Source organism: Calliphora vicina, chromosome 5, assembly GCF_958450345.1.
Source record: "Calliphora vicina chromosome 5, idCalVici1.1, whole genome shotgun sequence".
Taxonomy (NCBI): Eukaryota; Metazoa; Arthropoda; class Insecta; order Diptera; family Calliphoridae; genus Calliphora; species Calliphora vicina.
Window position 1 is genome coordinate 47,767,563 of NC_088784.1, and position 14,832 is coordinate 47,782,394.

General features: G+C 32.1%; 1 protein-coding gene across 2 annotated transcripts in view; it reads right to left on the reverse strand.

Annotated features, from left to right (window-relative positions):
* hfp (Poly(U)-binding-splicing factor hfp) overlaps positions 1-14,832 on the reverse strand; it is a 242,730-nt gene that overhangs the window by 169,533 nt on the left and 58,365 nt on the right. The window contains exons 2-3 of one of the 2 annotated variants that reach the window (XM_065511293.1): positions 1,060-1,181; positions 856-969 (exon numbers count right to left, since the gene is read on the reverse strand). The exons of the other annotated variant lie outside the window; for it this stretch is intronic. The gene's annotated coding sequence lies outside the window, so the exon portion shown is untranslated. The remainder of the gene's footprint in view (positions 1-855; positions 970-1,059; positions 1,182-14,832) is intronic. 2 annotated transcript variants of the gene reach the window in all.

Sequence of the window (14,832 nt, forward strand, 5' to 3'; positions counted from 1 at the left end):
TTATACACAGATCAATGAAAAAAAATATATATATTTTTGGATACTAAAATTATTCGTAATTTTATTAGTCTTTAAATTTTTTTCATACAAAATGAACTGCACGGTTTTGATTTTCAATCACTGGTATGGAACAAAATACCTTATTCATATTTCCTTATGTAGCACATCAATATGAATCGTTTGAGAGGTATTCCTACAACAGATTCCCAAACAAATGGATGTGTTTTTTCCAAGGTTGTCTAACGATTCGAAACAGTAACAAGGTAACGTTGACGCTAATTTGGATTATTTCGGTAACGGAATTTAGCGGTTATTTGGTTCATTTCGATAACGGTATTTACTGTTATTTTATTGATTTCGGTCTGACTTAATTATTGATAAAATTTTCAAAAATTAAAAATAATTTAACAAATTATTATATTAGATTTCAATAAACACAATTCGGGTACTTTTATAATTTACATTTTTTTAAAAAATAACCGTATTTTCGAATATTTCGGTAAGGGTATTTTAGCGGTAACGGTAATTGCAGATATTTTGGTAACGGTAGTTGAGCTAAAAGGGTATTTTAGGACTGCTTAGATGTAACGATAGCCAATCTTGATTTTTCCGTTGCTACTGCTACTTGTAGTCTAATCTTTAAGATATGTAGGTCCTAAAAGTCAATTTTGGATTGTTCTTCGTTTGATTTAAAATCTTGTTTAGACAAACTTCTAATAATTGTAGACAATAATATAATAGCAGATTTCTTGTTGTAATTCAAGAGGAATAAATAATATTAACAAAAAGAAGCTGAAAAGATAACAGAGAAAGATAAACAAAACTGTCATTTTTTAATGTAATGACAAACATTACCCTTGGATATCGGCAATCAGCTATTCTCGATATTCGTATCAATGAATATTCTCGGACTAAGATTTAATATACATATGTAGTCTATACGAAAAGAAAAGAAAAAATAAAAAGATCCTAAAAAGCAAAAAAGAAAAAAATAAGAATTCATTAGAAATAATCCTTTATATATTGAGTTTAATACAGATTACACTAAGTGGAACACACCGTAATTTCGTCTGTGTGCAGGGAAGAAGACATTGCTACTGACCAAGATTGGTTGGCGTAATGGACTTGTTTTCAACATAGATCAAGCTTATACCATCACCTCTTAGAATATTGGTAATTTTCTATGAAATCGAAATAAAATTCAAAGAGTAAAAGAAAAAAAGGTATAATAAGATAAACAAATGTACAAAATTAAATAGCTATTTAATTACACTGTGCAACAAGAAATTTTAAGTAATAAAGTATTATCTCTAAAACACAACGCCACGAAGTTAAATATAATCGAAGATGATGTTGATTTTTTATTAAAAAAAGTCTCACCAGTCGTGGAAGACTTTACCACATCTAAGATTACATCAATAGTTTGTGCAGATGTTTGTAACGCCCAAAAATATTGGTCTAACACCAACCTTAAAGTATACCGATCGAATCACTTTCTGAGTCGATTAAACGATGTCCGTCCGTCCGTCTGGCTGTCCATGTAAACCTTGTGCGCAGAGTACAGGTCGCAATTTTGAAGATATTTCGATCAAATTCGGTACATATAATTTTTTCGGCCCAAGGACGAAGCCTACACTTATTTTTTATTGTATAAAAAAATAAAATAAAAACTTTAAATTTTTAAGTAAAGTAAATTTCAGGAATTAAAATCTTAACAATTTTAATTTGTATTAATTTAATTTAACAACGTATATCGCAATATAACCTAATGTTACTAGTTTAATATTGGTATTAATTAATTTAATAGATAATAAAAATAAAAAAGTATAAAATAATTCAATATAATGATATGTATTTGAGTTCCAGTAACATTAGTGAATGATTATATTTTCCCACTATTTCTTAAACCGTTTCAATTCAAATATTTGTCACATATTGAACTGGTTTCAATTATTTCATAATTAAATCAAGTATTCATTTGCTCAAAAACAAAATTGCTTGAGTTTTGAATTTGATTATTTTGACCACAGATTATACAGATATGCAACCAATGATAGGTGTCAAATATGTATGGTTATTTTGAAGTTTAAAACTATTTTATTATGGTCGTAATCTACAGAGCGAGAAAAAACATAGACTTTTTTTATAAGTAATGAGTGTGAGAAACAATCTACATGAATGTAAACAAGTAAGAGTGCTATATTCGGCTATGCCGAATCTTATATACCCTTCACCTTCGTTGTGGATGCATTATTATTTTTTATAATTAGTATATGGGGCATTTCACGTCAAGTGAACCAACTTTTGAAATCGATGTCTTCCGATCGCGATGAAATTTGCACCAATGTTAGTTCTATTGGATAGTAATTTTTCAACAATATCGGTCAAGAACTCTCTGAGTTATAGGAGGTCAAAATTTGACATTTTGGCCAAACAGGTGTTTTTTTTTATCCATATAACTTATTACCTATTGTTCTTAGCAAAATGTGTCCCAAATAGTTTAGATAGCTATTTATGCAATCTTTCGAAAAAAAAAATTAAAAAAATTTAATAAAATATTTTTGATTTTTTTTTTTAAATCAAAAATATTTTTGACTTTTTTTTCAAAATGGGCCCTTTTTATTTTTTTTTTTTAAGAAAGTTTAGGTCTTTTCCTAAGCGACATATATGGTCGCTTAGTGGGATGCGAGTGGGATATCTATCAAAAAAAATATTTTGTAACTCAAGATTTAAAATTTTTGAATTTTTTTTGCAAAATCAAAAACTTTGTTGACATTTTTTAAAAAAATGGACCAATTTTTTAATTTTTTTTTTTTGCTCAGAAGAAAGCTTATGTGTTTTCCTTTAACACCCTTTTTGTCGCTTAGTGGGATGCGAGTGGGATATCTATAAAAAAAATGTTTTGTAACTCAAGACATACAATTTTTTACTTTTTTTTGAAAAATCAAAAACCTTTTTGACTTTTTTTTTCCAAAATGGACTCTTTTTTTATTAATTTTTTTTTCTCAAAAGAAAGCTTAGGTCTTATCCTTTAAAACCTTTTTGGTCGCTTAGTGGGATGCGAGTGGGATATCTATCAAAATAAATGTTTTGTAACTCAAGACAAATGTTTTTAAATTGATTTTTTTCATATTTGTGTGTAAGTGTTTCTAAAACCTTAAAAATAAAAACCACAACAACTGACCGATAATAGCCACTGGAGGGGTGCAATATGAGGCCGACCGCTATTAATTTTCCACCCCCAAAATTTGTCTGAGTTTTGTATCTTGCGGATTTTTTAGTCAATCCTAGAGGTAGTTTTCAGCGCACGTGATTTTCATTGTTAAAATATCAGGTGCCCCAGTACCAGTTTATTTATTATTTTATGACATTTGACTTTAAGAAGTGGGTGGAGAGGTAGAAGTTGACAGGTAGGTTATTTATATGGTGGTTTATTTTTATTATTATTTGTAACATTTGGTTAAACTAGGTACTTTAGTATGTAAGCCCTTCTTGACCCTAATAAAAGATTTTAGACTCATTCATTAAAACGTACTACCTATATGATCTTAAAAAACTACAGTGAATGTCACTTAAAATCGTACACCATCGTAGTCAAATATTATTCATTAGTTTTAGAAAGTTGATGTTTTGGAAATATTTTAAAATGCTATTTTTATATTGTGTGTGCTATTACCTATCAGAAAATTCGGTTAAGACTGTCAGTGCCCAGAATATCAACGCTTCATTTAAAATCGTAAAGGCACTAAAAAATAGCAAATGATACCCTACAAAGTATTAGGATTATTTAATATTAACATTTTTTTTAATTTTTAACGTTTTAATTATAATTTAATATAATTGTACGAATTTAAGTGAAATATGAATTTTGTGATGTTCTTTAATTTTCATCAATATTTTTTTAACGAATTGAGGTTTTGTTAACTTTTTTGTTGAAATACATATTTTTTGTTCCAATTAATAAAATTACTTTTAATTTTTTATATAATCACCTATTATTGCTTGTATAATTTCATAATATTTAAAAAAAAAATATGTTGTACGATTTTGAGTGACACTCACTGTATTTATTGTCATTCTGAAGACATACGGAAATCAGTTTTTTAGAAACAGCGTTAAAGTTAAGACGTGTGTTATTTACATAAATACTTACAAAATTCAAAATGTCTACGACTTCTAAAAAGGCTAAGGTTGAAAATGAAATTTATTCGTCTTTTTGTTTCAATCCCTTTAACAAAATGAAGCACAGATCATCGGATATGCGAAATATTTCCGACGGCTTATTAAAAAAATTGCCTACGCTGTCAAAACGATTGAAAATTTGTGGATCATGCAGGAAAGAGCTCGGAAAGTTGAACGAATTACCGAATTTGAATAGTAATGAGCCTTGCGTTGAAGTTATTCCAGATGAAGACAAAAGTAATTCCGAGAATGAAGACAGAACTGTTGATGATGATGGTTATTCTAACTTTTCAAATTCAACGAATGAGTGTCGAAACCAATACCATAAGGATGCAGTAGAAGTTCTTGAACAAATAAAAGAGAAATACAAAACGTCACAGAGTGAAGCTGAAAGAATTCAACTTCTCACGCTTGCTCCAAGAACATGGAGTTCTGCAAAAACAATGACTGAGTTTGGAACGTCTCAACGAAAGGCAAGAATTGCTAAACAATTGGTTGCTGAGCATGGGATTCTCACACTCCCAAACAAAAAGAAGGGAAAAACTTTGGAGTGCGATACTAAATCTCTAATAACTCAGTTTTATCAGCGAGATGATATGAGTCGCCTGATGCCAGGGATGAAAGACTGGATGTTTGTACGAATCGATGGCAAGAAAGTTCAAATGCAGAAGAGAATGGTTCTCTGTAACCTGAATGAATTATTCGCAACATTTCAATCTGAATACGAGGATGTCAAAATTGGATTCACAAAATTTACACAACTGAGGCCAAAACATTGCGTTTTGGCAGGAAGCAGCGGAACTCACACAGTATGTGTTTGTATTTACCATGAAAATGTTAAATTGATGTTGAAGGAAATCAACTTAAATTACTTAAAAGATGATTCATCAGAAGATTTACACCATTACCGCGATTGCCTTAAATTGACTATGTGCCCTAATGCTACAACTTCTTGCCACTTAGGTGAATGTTCGAATTGCCCGGAAACCACATCCATCAAAGAAAATTTAATCAACTCTTTTGATCGAGACTGTATTGAGGAGTTAAAATTTGAATCTTGGCTTCAGACTAAGCGACAAAAAGGGTGTTAAAGGAAAACACATAAGCTTTCTTCTGAGCAAAAAAAATTTAAAAAATGGGTCCATTTTTTTAAAAAAAGTCAACAAAGTTTTTGATTTTGCAAAAAAATTCAAAAATTTTAAATCTTGAGTTACAAAATATTTTTTTTGATAGATATCCCACTCGCATCCCACTAAGCGACCATATAGGTCGCTTAGGAAAAGACCTAAGCTTTCTTAAAAAAAATAAAAAGGGCCCATTTTGAAAAAAAGTCAAAAATATTTTTGATTTAAAAAAAAAAAATCAAAAATATTTTATTAAATTTTTTTAATTTTTTTTTTCGAAAGATTGCATAAATAGCTATCTAAACTATTTGGGACACATTTTGCTAAGAACAATTAATAAGTTATATGGATAAAAAAAAACACCTGTTTGGCCAAAATGTCAAATTTTGACCTCCTATAACTCAGAGAGTTCTTGACCGATCTTGTTGAAAAATGGTTTCCGAATTACTATCCAATAGAACTAACATTGGTGCAAATTTCATCGCGATCGGAAGACATCGATTTCAAAAGTTGGTTCACTTGACGTGAAATGCCCCATATATGTATGCACATTGCCCACTTTCAGCGTACAGCATCCTAAATTTATCAAGAACACAAAAAACAACAACAACGCCAAACGAAACAAAACACCAAAAGAAAAAACAAAAACAAAATACGCAAGGCAATGAAACCAACACACATCCAAACATACGTTTAATTGTATAAAAAACAACAACAACGCCAAAAGAAACAAAACACAAAAGAAAAACAAAATACGCAAAGCATGCGCATCCAAACATACGTTTTGTTGCTTTTTTGTCAAAGCATGCAATACATTGTGTTTTTTGATGAAATTTTCAGAGGTTGTCTCGGATTTTTGCTCATATCTCCGTTATTTATGGGCGGATTTTGCTGATTTTAAATAGCAAAATTCTCGAAAGTATGTCTGACAGAATTGTTGAAGATTTGGATCCCGGAGATATCTGGGGTCTTCAGAAAATTGATTTCAACAGACAGACAGACGGACATGGCTTAATCGACTCCGCTATCTATAAGGATCCAGAATATATATACCATAGACTAACATAGACCCGAATCAGCTGTTTTTAGCAACATGGCGGAGGCAAACAAAAAAAATTTACGAAAAATTAACAAAAGAAAATGTATAATAAACCACGGTAGATTTAAAAGAGGGTCAAACATATAAATTTATCTTTCTATATCTCGTCTCACACACTCATCGATTTTTTACTACATTTTATTTTTTCTCTCGCTCTAAGATCTGCCTTAATGGCGGAATTGAAAAAATGTAAACAAAACCATACGGTTCGAAATTACTTGTTTGACAGCTGTCAATGGTCTCTTATCTGTAATAATCTGTGATATATACTTTATAGGGTCGGAAATGAAAAATGTAGAAATTACAAACGGAATGACAAACTTATATACATATACCCTTCTCACGAAGGTGAAGGGTATAAAAACAAAAACAAACATTGAAATTTAAATACAAATTTGTGTAAATAAAATAATAATAAAATTATCAATCAAAATTAGAAAAATATTGTGAAAAAACTCAAAGACAATGTAAATGTACGGCCAATTATAATTATACAACCAACTACTCGTATTATTAAAGAAAAATCCGTTGAACCACTTGAAATGTGCTGAATGTGGGACGTAATGCCGAGAAGTTTGTTGTTATAAATGTGGCTAGTCATTTAAAGATGCTCACGTATTCACAAATTAACACATTTGTCGGAAGAGGAAAAAAGTTTGCCTGCAAGAAATGCGTCAAATTGTAAGTGTTAATATTTTAAAACTTATGCTGTGTTCTTTAAAATCTGTAATATTTGCGGTAAATTCATCTGTTCTAGTGCAGACTTCAAAATACATATGTATGAACAAACTCGAAGGCATACCGCAAAAAGTTATAAGCTATGATATCGGCGGTTTGCGATTGACTAGATCAAGAGGACTAAAGCGGAAAAAAAAACCAAATATCTAGTGTATGAAAAAACAGAGCATCTCTGTCCCATTTTCCCCAAAATATATTAATTGATACATATATTTAGATTTCCCATAATCTTAGAAAATATGTTAATTCAACTAAATTAATTATATGCTTATGGCTCGATTATGGATGGAAACCATGTCAAAAGTTCTTCCCAGCAAAAATTGCCAGTTTTGGTTATTTCTTTAAACACAAAATTGCTAACCAATTTTTTTACATTTTATTTATTGTCAAAATAATTTGAAATATTGTACATACACATTAATAGTAACTTATTTTGAAAAGAGGGACAAACTAATATTATTATACATTTGTCCCTCTCTTCAAACCACGATCATTTTGACACTTATTTATTGGTTGACATATTTGTAAAAACAGCTGATTCATATCTGTAATAATCTGTGATTTTGACAATTGAATATACAATTTGCGTTATTGGTTGAATTTCAAATACAAAAATTATTGAATAGATAATTTTTGTAATTGAAAACACATTTTTGTTATTTTTTGTGTTTCAATTACGAAAATTATTTATTCAATAATTTTTGTATTTGATATTCAACCAATAACGAAAATTGTATATTCAATTGTCAAAATAATCAAATTCAAAACTCAAAATTCAATAGAAAATATCAACAAATTTTGTTTTTGAGCAAATGAATACTTGATTTAATTATGAAATAATTGAAACCAGTTCAATATGGGATAAATGTTTGAATTGAAATATATTTGTTTCAGTGTATCCTGTTAGTGGAGAAGGAGTGGAGGTTTTTCACTATCACTAAATTAATTTTAGTGAAAAACTTTCTTGTACCACTACCACTATTGCTTAGTGAGGCTGTTATTTTTCAATTCACCACTAAATAGCTATTAGTGATAGTGAAAAATTTTGCACTATCACTAACTTTTAGTGGAAACTGCAAATTTAGTGCACTACCCCCAACTCCGGCATTTTTATCCAAAGACAAAGGTAAAATATGGCAATTCATTTTGAGTAAAAATTGCATTTTTAAGTTGTGCTAAAGCTAAAAATAATGGCATCAAAATAATAATATGACATACAATAAAATATTTAAATATCAATACTCTAAATTAACTGAACGCTAGTTCTTTCGATTTATGTATTTTTCAAAAATGTATTTATGTATTTTGGAAAAATAGAAAGAAAATCAATCGGAGCAGTTGAAATTATTATATATTTTTGTAGTCCAAAAAAAAAAACGTTTTGAGCTTTAAATTTGAGCCGAACAATCTTAAACAGGCGTCAATTAATTCATTGAATTAAAAAGTATTGTTTTCACCGATCTTACTTGTTGTCCAATTTTCGTTAACTTGAACATTGAGGAATTAAATTCAACACCCTCCATATTAAAGTTTAATGACAATGAGTTTTTGATGGGAAAATATTCTGTAAACTGTTTAGGTTGCATCTTTTGGTAATATTATTATTTTATTACTTTATTTTTTATTATTTTTAATAACGTTAGAATCTATTGTTGCTTTCCTTTTTATGCAACTTTACTGCATGTATTTTACTAGTAAACCGTTAACGGGGCCTTAAATATTGTTTTTTTTTCTTGGACCAGCACTCAGGGGATGACCCCTACTCATGCAAAGCATTGTGTTGGAACTAAGAAAATAGGTTATGGGAGGGAGGATATAGGGAGTAGTGTTTGTGGACATTAGATTTGAATTTTCCTATATTGAAAGTGACAGGAAAGACTTTAGACTTTAGCTTATTCCACATACGGACAGTACGGCTAAAGAACGAATTTTCTCTGTAATGTGTTGTGCGATCCACTGTCCAGTCGACAACGAATTGATGAGCCCTTGCCGAAGAACGTGTGTTGCGTAAAAAACTACGGGTTTCGGGAACAAGTTCCCTAATTTCTGCAGAGCACATACCATTGTAGTATCGGTAGAACAGTGAAACACAATACATTTACTCTCAATAGAACTGGATACCCTACTGTCACCGATAAGCACCTTTGCTCTCTCCTGTACGCGGTCGAGTAACTCCAAAATAGACTTCGAAGCACCGGCCCACACATGAGAGTTGTATTCCATTTTAGGTAGGATATAAGTGGTGTAAATAGTAAGGAGATCAGATGGAGTGAAGTATTTCTTACACCGTTTTAGAAAACCAAGGCACTTGAATGCTTCTTTCGACACTCGAAAAATGTGTTTTGTGTTGAATCAGAATTCAGGACATCGCACTGAATACTCATGCCTAGAACATCAAGAGCTTCTGATTCCTTAATATTTACACCACCCATGAAAATAGATGGAGCAGCATGATCTGTTGAGCGTTTGTGTGTTAACATAAAACATGGAGTCTTGCGTGCGTTGAAATCGACTCTATTCGCACAACCCCATTCATGTTTTGCCTCATTGCCCCAATCTCCGATAGGCTTGGTCTACAATTGAATGCATATGAATGGCAAATGTTGCTGGCATCTGCAAAAGAGTAGATAGAGTTGGAAGTTTGACGTAGAAGTTCGTTTATAAAGATAAGAAATCGAGTAGGAAAAGGGGTACCCCTTCCGGTACCCCTGAATTGATCTTGAACTTCCAGTGATAATTTGTACAAATTATCAAGTACGCGAAATTTATTAAAATTTTTTTAATTTCTTTAACTTAAAAAAAATATGTTTCCTATATTTTGATTCACTTTTAATTACTCCATATAAATGGAAGAATTTACCTCCAGAATACTATTTTTATACACAATTTGAACCTGACAAAATCCATAAAAGCTTAATTAAACTTAAAACCATGATTACTATTAATTGTTTGCTATTTATATAACATACATATTGTTACATTTTAACCTTTTCAAATGGTTTGGTTTATTTCCTTTAAATAAACTGGATACTTTTGATTGCAAATAAAAGCCGTTTAGTAGTTTGAAAATTGTAACAACTCTTTATTTATTTAAAATGTACAACAACCACAGAATTAAGTAGTCACTCAATGTTTTTTATACACGTTTATAAATTCTCAGAAATACAGACACTTTATAATGTACACGAATTCACTTGAAAAATACAGCACACTCAGTTGAAGTTATTTTGAATAGCGCCTCTGATAAACTCAATAACGGCTGCAACTATTTATACTCTGCCACTATTTATAACACTGCCATCTGCACTCTAAATTGCTCTTTAACTGTCTAGAGCTTTCTAATACATACGCCATCTGTGGTGTACTTTCTACAATGTTTTTTAACTGAATATTCGAATTCGAATATACGGTCGCAGCAAACAGCGTTGCCAACTTACGATCAATGGTCAACTGAAAGCTTTTATTCAATGTTAATAATGCCCACAGATATGTTACAGTTTGCTATTACAGCACTGCTATTTGAAAGCATTCTGCTACTTTTAAATCAGCCGTTAAAATCGTTACATTTGAATTCAAGTACAATTTCGTAAAACTGCCCCCCGCTTAAGCCTGTTCTTCCCGAATAGGCATAGATTCACTTCTCCCATAGGTAGTTACTCGTTCTAGATGTTCAACCTTAATTCCCGATATCGGTCTTCCACATTTCCATATTCCATAAACCATGTCGTCCAATTTCTTAACTACCCTATGTGGTCCTTTGCAGTGATTTCTTAATTTGGATGACAAACCCTTATTACGTTGTGAGCTATATCTGGTTTTCATTTGGTCATTTGTTATTTTAATTCGTCTCCGAACGAGTTCATGCATTTCTTTTTCCGCTGAAGCACCTTCACCCATCTTGGAACCCGGCCTGATGATCTTTTCTCTGCGGGACAGACCAAGCACTCCAACAGGAACCATTCAGCGGATTAATTGACATCCGCTGGTTCCAACACCAACAAACCATTGTCTATACAATCCTCCACTTCCTCACGGGCCCATACCAAATCCTCTGCCTCAGTGGTAGCTCTTTTTAAAGGTGGCTCCTGTAATGCTTGATGATTCGCCAGCTGGTTATTTCTTAATGGTGAAACATATCTGGTTCGCTTTCTTGGTGCTCTACAGTTTCGCTGAATATGACCAATTTTACCACAGTTATAACAATATCTTTTAATTTGCAGTGTCCTTTTAATTTGTAGAGTCATTAAATAATATGAATAAACCGTTCTAAAATTTACCGATGTTACAAATTAAATCCTATTTATAAAGTATTCCTTAAAATGCAAAACCCACTATAAGTGAGGAGCCGCAGAATAAAAGGTACTGCGGTACTGTACCAGCAGCATTAGCGCAAACTAATGTGGTTAGTCTCTCCTTTGAGACATTGTGTCATTCAATGATATTTTCATTATGTGAAGCCAAACTGCTCTCAGGTAAACACTTCCAAAAAATGACTGTTTCATTTCTATTATAAATGTTTTCATTGCAAACTCACTGAGTGAGTTTTTCCATTGATATGAATTCATCAGAGTTGGGGGTAGTGCACTAAATGTTGAGTGCAATCAACATTTCACTAGCACTAAATACTATTTTAAAAAATATATTTTTAACTAACTTTCACCAGCTTTAGTGGTAGTTGTGAACGTGGTCACGTTACTACTATTTTATATATACTTGTACTATGTACTTTCTTCATTATTCTTCATGACACCAACCACATATATTTCAGTCACATTGTTTAAATAAACTTTAAAATATAAATTATAATTAAATAAAACCAATGTTTTATTTACATGGTGCCGAAACCCGTGTTGTTTGAATAAACAAACTAAAATAGTTGTAATAGTGAAGGAAAATAAATAAATATACAGCATATGTATATTACAATATATACATATGTAATTTTCTAAGGCCACCAAAACCGCTAGCAATCGAACACGACAAGGATATGGGCAAAGAGTGGAAGCTATGGAGGCAGCAGTATGAATACTTCGGGGTGGCAACAGGCTTAAGCGCTAAACCAGCGAACGTACCACTGGCAACCTTTATGTCAGCCATTGGCTACGCAGCCATACAAATATACAACTCGTTGCCGAGCGTAGAGGGTGAAGAACTGCCGGAGGTCAAGCAGAAATTTGAAAAGTATTTCACAATAAAGTTGAACACAACTTTCGAGCGGTACAAATTCCACAAAACAGTGCAAAATGAGGGTGAGACCATCGATGAATACATCACCAGGCTAAGACTTCAAGTACAAAATTGTAATTTCGAACAACTTACGGACAGTCTTTTAAGAGATCAGCTCATCCTAGGAATTAAAAGCGATACGCTAAGAACCAAGCTGCTTTCAGATGACATTACCCTAGATAAAGCACTTCAAATTTGCCAAGCTACAGAACTGGCTCAGAAGCAAACGGCGGAAATAAATGGTCAAGAAAAAAACATAAATCTGGTAAGAAAACATAACAAAACAAAAACGTTTGACTGTAGAAATTGCGGAAAAAATCATGCAGCACGCAGTTGTCCAGCATATCGCCATATTTGTAAAAAATGCAACAAGGAAAATCACTTTGAAAAAATGTGCAGAACAAAAGAAAAAACTAAATTCAACAAAAACAGGGATGTTGCATACTGTGAACAATAAAGTTACACAGAAGATAGCGAATGCAGTGATTCCGAACTTTTTATTGGCTATGTTACTAATAACGAGGAAAATTAAAAGGATAACTTCTCAGAAGTAGTAAAAATTGAGAATATCAAATATAAACTCAAATTAGACACAGGTGCACAGTGTAACGTTTTACAAAAATGTGTAGTGGATGAACTACAAACGTTTAACAAGGGAATAACAATCAAACCAACCAGGGTAAAACATCTGGTGTCATTTGGAAACCATAAAATGAAGGTTTTAGGTGAAACTATAGTTACCTGTAAAATATCCGGGAAATTTAATAAAATAAACTTTAAAATCGTAGACGAAGATGTTAAACCAATTCTAGGGGCAGAAGCGTGTGAAAAGTTACAGCTAGTTAAAAGAGTACATGAACTCCAAGTTGATAAAGACCTATTTGAGGGTCTATATAAAGAATTGTGTATATGATATAGATCTAGTCGAAAACCCAAAATTTTAAATTTGTCCGGCCAGGCGAATAGCATTTAAAATTAGAGAACAAGTGAGGAACGAACTAGATAACATGGTTAAAATGGGCGTAATAGAGCCAACAAATTTGCCAACTCCGGCTGTATCACCAATGGTAGTGGTACGTAAAAAAGATAAAATTAGAATATGTATCGATCCAACAAGCGTAAACAAAAATATTAAGCGTCGCCACTACCCTATGAACACCATTGAAGAAATTAGTGCTCAGCTCAAGGGTGCAAAATATTTTTCAATTTTAGACTGCAAGAAAGGTTTCTGGCAAGTACCAGTAACTGATTGCACAAAGCAAATTTTAACATTTTCAACGCCTTGGGGTCGCTACTCATGCAAAAGGCATCTCATCAGCACCTGAAATTTTTCAAAGTATTATGCAAAATCTATTTTCAAAACTGCCAAATGTAAAAGTCGCCATGCTAACAACTTATATGAACTATGTGAAACTACAGCTAAAGTAATTAATATCATTAAAACAAATGGCCTAAAGCTAAACAAAGAAAAATGTTTATTTGAGCAAAATAAACTAAAATTTCTTGGGCACGTTATCAGCAGTGCTGGCTTATATCCAGACCCAGACAAAATAGATGCAGTCAGTCGCCTCAAAGCTCCTGAGAACCGAAAACAACTCCAAAGGGTACTGGGCAAATTTACATATCTGAGTAAATTCATTAAAAAATTTTCACACATTACAACACCCCTCCGGCAATTATTGGAAAAATCAAATTCGTTTTACTGGGACACTTGCCAACAAAAGTCTTTTGAAGAACTAAAACAAATTATTAGCAAACCTATACGTTAGTACTAAAACTATACGATGTCAACAAAGACGTAAAGCTGCAGGTAGACTCAAGCTCATATGCTAGGGGGCAGTACTACTACAAGATGAGCAGCCAGTGGCCTACGCATCCAAATCGCTCACAGAGTGTCAATCTAGATATTCTCAATTAGAAAGGCGCTCGCTGTCAAGTTTGGATGTGAAAAATTCCATCAGTATATATGGGGCAAACAAATAATCGTAGAATCCGACCATAAGCCTTTGGAATCAATTTTTCAGAAACCGTTACATTCATCACCTTCAAGACTCCAAAGAATTAGATTATGTTTACTAACCTACAATCCCAAAGTTGTATATAAGCCAGGCATTAAAATAAACTTAGCAGATCCACTGAGTCGCGACTGTTACAACGAAACCAACAAAGAAAAAGAAGAAGATTTGGAAATACAAACCATATTGGCTATCTGCGACAAAGAATTAGAAACGTTGAAAAAGGAAACCCAAAATGATAAAACCTGTAAGATGCTTATTAGCCTAATTCGCAACGGATGGCCAAGATAAAAAGATGAGCTGCCAGCGGAGTTGAGGCAATTCTGGAATTTTAGAGATGAACTCTCGACAAATGATGATAACGTCATCTTCAAATCTTCAAAAGTGTTCATACCGCTCAATATGAGAGCCAGTATGTTAAAATATATTCACAACGTTCATTTCAGTT